Consider the following 10,638-nt stretch of genomic DNA (forward strand, 5'->3'; position numbering starts at 1 on the left):
ACCGCCACATGCAGAGCACCTACCCCAGAACAGGGCTCTTAGTTGGCGCGTGTACTGGCCTGGCAGCGAGTCTCTCCGAAAACTCGACTGCCACAGGGCTCGGAGGAAGTCAACCAGGGAACAAAGTTTGTGAACACTACTGGGAATTAATGGCGCACGTCTTCAGCTCCAAGGGAGGTGGAAAGCGCTATGTGCAAGCGATACACCAAGCCAGATATCCCGGGTTTATCCACTTGTGTTGCGTGCCACTACCTGGGACGAAACCGGTTCCACCTAGGAGGTTGTAGAACCTTGCACAGGTGTTGGGTGTTGCCCAGCCCACTGCTCTGCAAATGTCTGTTAGAGAGGCACCCCTGGCCAGGGCCCAGGTAGCTGCTACACCCCTGGTAGAATGGCCTTGTAGCCCTACCGGGGGCGGCATGTCCTAGGTGACATATGCCATAGTTATGGCATCAATGAGCCAGTGGGCGATCCTCTGCTTGGAGACAGCGCTTCCTTTCCGCTGTGCACCAAAGCAGACAAAGAGCTGCTCAGAGATTCTAAAGCTCTGCGTGTGATCCAAATAGATGCGTAAAGCGTGCACCAGACACAGCGATGACAGGGCTGGGTATGCCTCCTCCTGGGGCAGTGCTTGCAGGTTCACCACCTGGTCCCTAAAGGGATGGTGGGAACCTTGGGCACATAGCCTGGTCAGGGTCTCAGGATCACGTGAGAGTAACCCGGACCGAACTCCAGGCACGTTTCGCTGACAGAGAATGCTTGCAGGTCACCTACCTTCTTGATGGAAGTGAGCGCAGTCAGGAGGGCAGTCTTTGTCCTATTCGTCGACGGTGTCGCCGAATAGGCCCGCCTGGGAAATGGGGGCAGCAAGGAATCGTGTCTTGTCGGCCTCGCCCATCTCGACCAGGTTGAGCCAAAGGTGGCGCTTCTGGACCACTAGTGTGGCCATCGTCCAACCGAGAGACCGCACCTTGACCTCCGTCGCTCAGAGAGCGAGGTCGGTCACCGAGTGCAGTTCCTGCATCAATCCCAGGGCAGAACTACCCTCGTGCAGTTCCTTTAGCGCCTTGGCGGACTTGCAGGAGAGCCATGGCGTGCAGGGCGGAGGCGGCTTGTCCAGCGGCACCGTAGGCCTTGGCCATCAGATGCGACGTAAACCTACAGGCCTTGGACGGGGGCTTTAGGCACCCGCACCAGGTGGTGGCACTCTGCGGACATAGGTGCAACGCGAGCGCCTTTATCCACCGGGGGATTGCTGAATAGCCCTTGGCCACCCCACCATCGAGGGTAGTGAGGGCAGAGAAGCTGAAAAGATCGAGACTGGGCAGTAAAAAGTGCCTCCCGCGACCTTGTCAGCTATTCATGCACTTCCGGGAAGAAAGGAACGGGGGCAGGGCGGGGCGTGGCTTTGAGCGGTGCTGTGAGCCCAGGAACCAATCACCGAACCATGAGGGTTCAGGGAAGAGCAGAGGGTTCCACTCTAGCCGACGCTCGCGGCTGCCCGGGAAAGCATGTCGTCATCTCCGCGTCAGCCTGTGACTGGGCAATCGTCCCCGAAGGAAGGAGCCCAGCTGAGGCTTCCGACTGGACGAGCCCGCTTTCCGATGCTGTGCTCGAGAGCTCATCACTTTCGCGGGTTCTGAATAAGAGGTCGAACTCTGCGTGAGACGAGCCGGCGCACTCATCCGGAAGCCCAATCGGGGCAGACGAGCGTGCTGGGGAATGGGAGGTCCGTGGGGGGATACCCGGCGGAGGCGGTCCCATTGGGGTCCCCAAATTGCCCCCAGTGCTAGCCACGCTGGCCTCATACCCGTGGGTAATAGGACCGAGGCGGGGAGCCTCTGGGGTGGCTTGCTTTTTTACGAAGGCGAGCCGCGACCGCAACGTTGCCATGGACATATCCTCGCAATGAGAACATGACCATCCACGATCGCTGTCTCTGCGTGAGCAGTGCCCAGACACAAAAGACATTGATCGTGACCGTCAGAAGGCGAGAGATAACGAGCACAACCAGGAATAACACACAATCGGAAAAGCATCTTTAGAAAGGCGCGTCTTTAAAAAGACGTTCCGTGTGTGCCGCTCTTTTAGAGAAATATACTCTTTTAGAGAAATATACTCTTTTATTTCTGCCAAAGCGCCCAGGGGCATTCTCTGCAGTGCACCAGTGCAGAGGGGGGAGAAGCCGCTGAAATGCGCCATCAGATCCAGCAGAGGTGAATGAACAGTAGTATTCAGCTCAGTGAGCATGACTGTTCGGCTCCGAAGAGAAAATCTGAATGAGTGGTTGCATACCAGGTCCTTTTATACCCGTATGTCCGGGGGAGTGGCATGCAAATACCACTCGCCAATTTTCATTGGCCTTTTATCAAAGACCAGAGGTGTTTCAGGCTCCCAAGAGTGACCCCTAGTGTCACTACATCGACACAATGTCGAGTGAGTGACAGATAGGGAACCACTATTCTGAAAACACATTGAAAATTCCTGAGGGAACCCATGGTTTGAAAATGGCAATTTTCTTTTGGTTTTAGGACTACAAACTGAACAACTCTATTTCAGAGGCATTGTTGCAGTTTATCAGTGAAGTGTTTTTTAACTGCATGTGTGAATGTATTTGACAGAGTACTCTCATGTTTGCTTGTTTGTTGGAGATTCTTCTTTCTCCCTGCCAGGGGATTTTCCATCAGCAAATCTTTATTCAGAAACAGATGCTCCATATCTCCAAAGCCAGGAGACTCCAGTAGAAAGTATCAATAACCTTTTGAAGAAAACATGAAATGTTTATGTCTCTTTCAGTGTTATTGTTTGTTTATTCATGTCTCTGGTGGCCAATTTTTTTATTTCATTCAGTCAACTTTTCATTGAACTTCTTCCATAGTGAACTTTTTACCCAAATCCCCACCCATATGTGTTATACCTGCAAATACAATGGAAACATTTGAGAGTCTAAAGTGAGGAAAATTACATCAGTACACTGATGAGCAAAACTGGAAACACAAAATGAAAAAGCATTCAACTAAAATTCTGTAACTAAAAAATGTGACAGATGCAGCATGCCAATTAACATTATGTGTTATAAAATAGGTCCGACAAGTGCAGATGGGGTCAAATTGTTGGTTAGTTGCTGGTATAATGTGTATCACATAAGAAAACCTAAACAATTTGCAAAGATTTGAATAAGCCCTTAAATATCTTAAAGAAAAAAGTAAATTATGATCTCTGAATAGCCGGAATTTACGGCAGGTCTACCATTTGGAAGCTGCTTGTTTTTAAGGCCATTGAACAAATATGCATAATGTCAAGCACAAAGCCCCTTGAGCTATGGAAATAGAGCAGTAAACAATAGAGCCCAGAGCAATGGAAAACAGTAATATGGTCTGAAGAGTCATCTTTTACCTTATTTCCTGCTTCCTGATGAGTTCCAGACAATTGAACCTCATTCACTCTGGGCTCTTGGTTAAAGACAAATGATAACTTTAAACTACTATAACCTGTTAAGGATGGTGTGAATTGCTCTGCATGTTAAAGAATTGCTCTACATAGCCGTATAATGACCAAGAAATATGAAATGATTTTACAGAACTAGGAATGTCTTATAATGCAATCATGGATCCCTCATGATGTTCACATCTTCCAGGATGTTAACACTACTATGTACAATATCAAAAGTGGTTTAAGCAGCACCAGGATGTGCCATCAGTGGCCTTCCCAGTCACACACTCATACCATCATTTAGCTTAAGCTTCTTGGGATAGGATCTGAAGCATCAAGTGCAATGCTATTTACCAGTTACTTCATCCTTTCAAGAACTGAGAGGGTTTCCTTCTTGAAGTATTTTGAAAGGTCATACTACACAGAATTTAGGACTTGACAGCATTCCAAAAAGCACTGAAGCTATTCTGAGGACTATTCTAAATAAGTCATTGCTGAGATAAGGTCAAGTTTGATCAGAGTAACATTTCCTTCTGTTTGTCACAGCTGTGATATACGTTTTTCAAAAATAAAAATCTGATCAGTGTTGGGGAAGCTACTTTGAAACTGCAGTTTCCCAAGCTACAAGCAACTATATAATAAGTAATAAGTTGCCTCATACAAAAAAGTTAATAATTTTTTTTTTTAATAAATACATAAACATGTAAAGCAAATAGTTTACATAAAAATGATGTCCTCATATGGGGACAGCAGGACTAAGTTGTGAAATTTTAAATAATATCAAGCTATAGAAAGTCAGATTGTTTTGTAGCAAATTGCGTATTATGTTTCCAATAGTATTGGTTATTCATGTTTGGAACAATATATTGGGAATAGCACAAATAAAAAACTATACAAATAAAAATTATTTGACTTGATTTGACTTTTATGTTACAATTTTATTTTTCTACTTGGGAAACAAAATCTCAATGTTCCCTATCTGTCACTCCCTTGACGTTGTGTCGATGTAGTGACACTAGGGGTCACTCTTGGGAGCCCAAGACACCTCTGGTCTTTGATAAAAGGCCAATGAAAATTGGCGAGTAGTATTTGCATGCCACTCCCCCGGACATACGGGTATAAAAGGAGCTGGTATGCAACCACTCATTCAGATTTTCTCTTTGGAGCCGAACAGTCACATGCTCACTGAGCTGAATACTACTGTTCATTCACCTCTGCTGGATCTGACGGCGCATTTCAGCGGCTTCGACCTCCTCTGCACTGGTGCACTGCAGAGAACGCCCCTGGGCGCTTCGGCAGAAAAACAAGAGAGTATATTTTCTGAAAGAGCTTTTCCTCTAAAAGAGTATATATTCTGTAAAAGAGCGGCACACACGGAACGTCTTTTTAAAGATGCGTCTTTTTAAAGATGCCTTTCCGATTGTGTGTTATTCCTGGTTGCGGTCGTTATCTCTCAACTTCGGATGGTCATGATCACTGTCTTTCGTATCTGGGCGCGACCCACACAGAGGCAGCATTTGTGGATGGTTCATGTTCTCACTGCGAGAACATGACCATGGCAACGTTGCGGTCGCGGCTTGCTTCGTAAGAAAGCAAGCCACCCTGGGGGCCTGGGTAGCTCAGTGGTAAAATACGCTGGCTACCACCGCTGGAGTTTGCTAGTTCGCTAGTTTGAATCCCAGGGTGTGCTGAGTGACTCCAGCCAGTTCTCATAAGCAACCAAATTGGCCCAGTTGCTAGGGAGGGTAGAGTCACATGGGGTAACCTCCTTGTGGTCGCTATAATGTGGTTTGTTCTCAGTGGAGCGCATTGTGAATTGAATGTGGTTGCCGCGGTGGATGGCATGAAGCCTCCACACACGCTATGTTTCCGTGGCAACGCGCTGTTAACTGTCTCAGATGTGGAGGCAACTGGGATTCATCCTCCGCCACCCAGACTGAGGCGAATCATTATGCAACCACGAGGACTTAGAACGCATTGGGAATTGGGCATTCCAAATTGGGAGAAAAAGGGGAAAAATCCCCCCCCCCCCCCCCCCCCAAAAAAAGCAAGCCACCCCAGTGGCTCCCCACCTCGGTCCTTCAACCTACGGGTATGAGGCCAGCGCGGCTAGCACTGGGGGCGATTTGGGGACCCCAATGGGATCGTCTCCGCCGGGTATCCCCCCGCGGACCTCCCATTCCCCAGCTCGTCTGCCCCAATCGGGCTTCTGGATGAGTTTGCCGGCTCGTCTCACGGCGAGTCTGGCTTCTTGTTCGGAGCCTGTGAAGATGATGAGCTTATATTGGGAGGAGACTTTAATCTTTTGATGGACTCAGTCCTTGATCATAGTGAAGCAAAAGTGTGTAAGCCCCCTAGAGCAACATTGACGCTTCACAGGATGTGTAAAAAGCTTGGTCTTGCAGATGTTTGGCGACTTTTTAACCCATTTGGTAGAGACAATCATTTTTATCATCAGTCCATAAGATTTATTCTAGAATAGATTTATATATATATATATATATATATCTGTCCCTCATTTCATCTGTTGTCAATTGCTCAATTGGAAACATTTTAGTCTCAGATCACACCCTGGTGAGCTTGGTGGTGTTGCCACATATGGAGAAAAGGAAATCATACAGCTGGCGCTTTAATGTATCCCTTTTGCAAAATCCTGATTTCCAACAAATGTTAAAGACTGAAATCAATGTCTATATTGAGACCAACTGGTCCTCAGTATCCTCTGTGGGCGTGGCTTGGGAGGCAAATAAGGCTGTTCTTAGGGGTCGGATCATACAATATGCCTCATTCAGCAAAAAATCCAAAGCATGAGAACTAGTGGAGTTGGAAGGGAATATTAAAAGTGTCGAAGCAGAGCTGAAGCACCAAATGTCATCTAATGGTCTCAGAGAATTGACCCGTTTGAAATACAGATATAACACTATTTTATCACGAAAGGTGGAGTTTTGGTTATTCAAACAATTAAACAAACAAAAAAGAATGCATAGATTCATCCACATAACTGTCCCGAAGGTGTGTTATTCAACAAAATAAACTCCAGGTGCTAGGTGGAAAAAAAAAGGCATCTCAGTTTCCTCGGACAGTCAAATGAATGTTCAGTGAGCCGGCCGATTCGGCTGCTTCATGAGTGCAACAAATTACCTAATCACTCCAATGTCTTGCAAAAAAATACTACACAAAACAAACTCCAGCCAGTAGGAGGCATAAGCACAAAGCGCACACAGATTCATCCACAAAACTGTCCCAAAGGAGTGTTACTCCACAAAACAAACTCCAGCCGCTAGGCGGAACCAGCACAAAAAGAAAAAAAAAGGTGCTCATTTTCCTCGAACTGTCAAGTGAATGTTCTGTGAGTTGGTCCACTTGGCTGCAACATGAGTACGACAAAATAACTTACTCCATTGACTTTATGAAGAACATCACTTGCTGTGGGCATGTGAATGTTTTACAGTGCATCCGGAAAGTATTCACAGCGCTTCACTTTTTCCACATTTTATGTTACAGCCTTATTCCAAAATTGATTAAATTCATTATTTTCCTCAAAATTCTACAAACAATACTCCATAATGACAACGTGAAAAAAGTTTTTATATTAAAAATAAAAAACGAAAAAAATCACATGTACATAAGTATTAACAGCCTTTGCCATGACACTCAAAATTGAGCTCAGGTGTATCCTGTTTCCACCGATCATCCTTGAGATGTTTCTACAACTTGATTGGAGTCCACCTGTGGTAAATTCAGTTGATTGGACATGATTTGAAAGGCACACACCTGTCTATATAAGGTCCCACAGTTAACAGTGCATGTCAGAGCACAAACCAAGCCTTGAAGTCCAAGGAATTGTCTGTAGACCTCCGAGACAGGATTGTATCGAGGCACAGATCTGGGGAAGGGTACAGAAAAATTTCTGCAGCATTGAAAGTCCCAATGAGCACAGTGGCCTCCATCATCCGTAAATGGAAGAAGTTTGGAACCACCAGGACTCTTCCTAGAGCTGGCCGCCTGGCCAAACTGAGCGATCGGGGGAGAAGGGCCTTAGTCAGGGAGGTGACCAAGAACCCGATGGTCACTCTGACAGAGCTCCAGCGTTTCTCTGTGGAGAGAGGAGAACCTTCCAGAAGAACAACCATCTCTGCAGCACTCCACCAATCAGGCCTGTGTGGTAAAGTGGCCAGACAGAAGCCACTTCTCAGTAAAAGTCACATGACAGCCCGCCTGGAGTTTGCCAAAAGGCACCTGAAGGACTCTCAGACCATGAGAAACAAAGATTGAACTCTTTGGCCTGAATGGCAAGTGTCATGTCTGGAGGAAACCAGGCACCGCTCATCACCTGGCCAATCCCATCCCTACAGTGAAGCGTGGTGGTGACAGCATCATGCTGTGGGGATGTTTTTCAGCGGCAGAAACTGGGAGACTAGTCAGGATCGAGGGAAAGATGAATGCAGCAATGTACAGAGACATCCTTGATGAAAACCTGCTCCAGAGCACTCTGGACCTCAGACTGGGGCGAAGGTTCATCTTCCAACAGGACAACGACCCTAAGCACACAGCCAAGATAACAAAGGAGTGGCTACGGGACAACTCTGTGAATGTCCTTGAGTGGCCCAGCCAGACCCCAGACTTGAACCCGATTGAACATCTCTGGAGAGATCTGAAAATGGCTGTGCACCAACGCTCCCCATCCAACCTGATGGAGCTTGAGAGGTCCTGCAAAGAAGAATGGGACTGCCCAAAAATAGGTGTGCCAAGCTTGTAGCATCATACTCAAAAAGACTTGAGGCTGTAATTGGTGCCAGAGGTGCTTCAACAAAGTATTGAGTAAAGGCTGTGAATACTTTTGTACATGTGATTTTTTTTGTTTTTTATTTTTAATAAATTTGCAAAGATTTCAAACAATCTTCTTTCATGTTGTCATTATGGGGTATTGTTTGTAGAATTTTGAGGAAAATAATGAATTTAATCCATTTTGGAATAAGGCTGTAACATAACAAAATGTGGAAAAAGTGAAGCGCTGTGAATACTTTCCGGATGCACTGTATGGCCATCCTTAGCATCTATTCTCAATTTGGCTGGGAACATCAGTGCAAAAGAGACCTTCTGTTGATGTAAGTGTTCTTGCATTCCTTGAATCGATCACATTTCTCTCTTGTCGAATTCGCAAAGTGTGTGAACAAGAAAATGCTGTGGTTCTTCCAAAAAAGCCTTCCTTTACTCCTAACTTCGAGTAATACAAGATCTTTATCGGATGATCTCAGAAATTTGGCCAGAATTGATCAAGGCCTGTCTCCCTCAGTGGATCACCAAGCTGGAACCCTGTGGGCTCGCTCGATTTCCAGCTTATGGCCTGTTATGTCAAACAGATTCAGAAAGATCCCGTCCAGGAATTTCACCATATCCTGACTCTCTTTGGCCTCTGGAATTCCGATGATTTGGATGTTATTCCGCCAGCTACAGTTCTCCGTGTCCTTCAACTTCTCCCAGACATGCTACAAATCCACCTTGGTTGCTAGAGGATTAGCAGATAATTCCCTCTCTGATGACTCCAGATAATCAATCCGTTTCTCGACATCCCCCACTCTTGTGAGAATTTCGTCTCCATGGCAGTGATCGATCGACGTATTACAGCAATATCCTCCAAATCAGCAACGACCTTCATCAGCATTGCCAACATGTTCAACATCTCTTGCCAAATTTCACTAATTTCTCCAACCAAATTGGCTCCCTTCTCGGGGGTGTCAGCTTGAGCATGTAAGTGTCTTTTAATCTCTCCAGAGCCCAAGGATTTTGAATTCTTTGACATATTTTCCCCCTAGAACAATTATGGAACAAAGTGTATCGAATCTCACCGGTTTATGTAATTAATAGTGTTAAAACTAGCAAAGTGCGCAGAGCTCGCCGTTCACACGTCCGAACCTCACATGGTGTCACGTAACAATCCAGATAGCCTTGATTTTAAATAAAACATTATTGATGATACAGTAATAATTTTACATTAACCACTTTTAAGTGTATGAATCACATCTCTGAATTATTTTCATTGTGAAATGTTTACTTTTGCATTGTTTTATTCAATTGGCATGGAGTTGCTAAGTTTTTTTTAAGGTTCCGATCTACTGGCATAACAATTGCACACCATTCAAATGATCCTTGTTAAAGTTCATTGTTACTGACGTACCTTCTTCATTCTGATCAATTAATGCTGAATAAATTCTGGTTGACTTGCCATTGAGTGCAATTGATTCTTATTTGATTATGGTAATTGTTAAACGTGCTAGATGATTTAACCTGGGAAGAGTCCATCTTAGGGAGTGAGAAGGGGTGCTCCGAACAAGTTGACTGTCAGTGGAGCATGCATTAAAATCTACTTGGTGTATGGATTGATAAAAACAAATGAAGATTAGAAATTAAGCTTAAATATTATATATTTAGAAATAACATCAGGGCCTCTGATACAGAAAAGCTGCACCCCTCTGAGAGAAAATAGAAAGCTCCCAGCCACTCGAGGCCTTCGTAACATGTCTGATGAATTTGAGCACGAACAGCAGGTACATTTTTTTAATTTACATTAGAAGCCAGAATTGCAGCCTGCCTTGTTGCTTTTGTACCCTGATGTAATGAATATTAGGCTAAGCCTTAAAAAAAAAAAACAAAAAAAAACATTCAGGTCTATTAACAAAAGATCCGGGGCTTCAGCCCTATCAGCCAGGGTCAAGCTACGTGCCTGGCGCTACTGTGAGTAAGGTCTTTTGCTGCATTCGCAAACTAATGTGACAAATGTGCTGCAGCTACCGCTACAGCGCTACTAACTTGAAAAATGTAACTCGTTACTGGAAAAACACTATTGTGAAAATAGCCTAACTACTGTCACGCTACTTAAATGTAGTTAAGTTAGTAGCACTGCTACTCTCAGTTAAATACTCCCCAACACTGGATCTTACATTTGAGGAACATTTTGCTTATGTGTTGAACAGTTTGATTTAGGCTGACACAATATTTTTATTAGCCAGGATACTGATAAAATTTATATTTCAGATTAAATCTCATCTAATTAATTAAAATCACATTAACTTTGAACTACAGTGAAGTGTTTTCGTTATGTGAGTTTGAACCTTTGATTTTCATTGGTATATCCAAAATGACTGTTGTAATTTTCCAGTTTTTCTGTTTCAAGGTTGTAGACCCACACATGTAGTCTAGTCCTGC

Source organism: Myxocyprinus asiaticus, chromosome 19 (assembly GCF_019703515.2).
Source record: "Myxocyprinus asiaticus isolate MX2 ecotype Aquarium Trade chromosome 19, UBuf_Myxa_2, whole genome shotgun sequence".
In the NCBI taxonomy this organism is placed as follows: Eukaryota; Metazoa; Chordata; class Actinopteri; order Cypriniformes; family Catostomidae; genus Myxocyprinus; species Myxocyprinus asiaticus.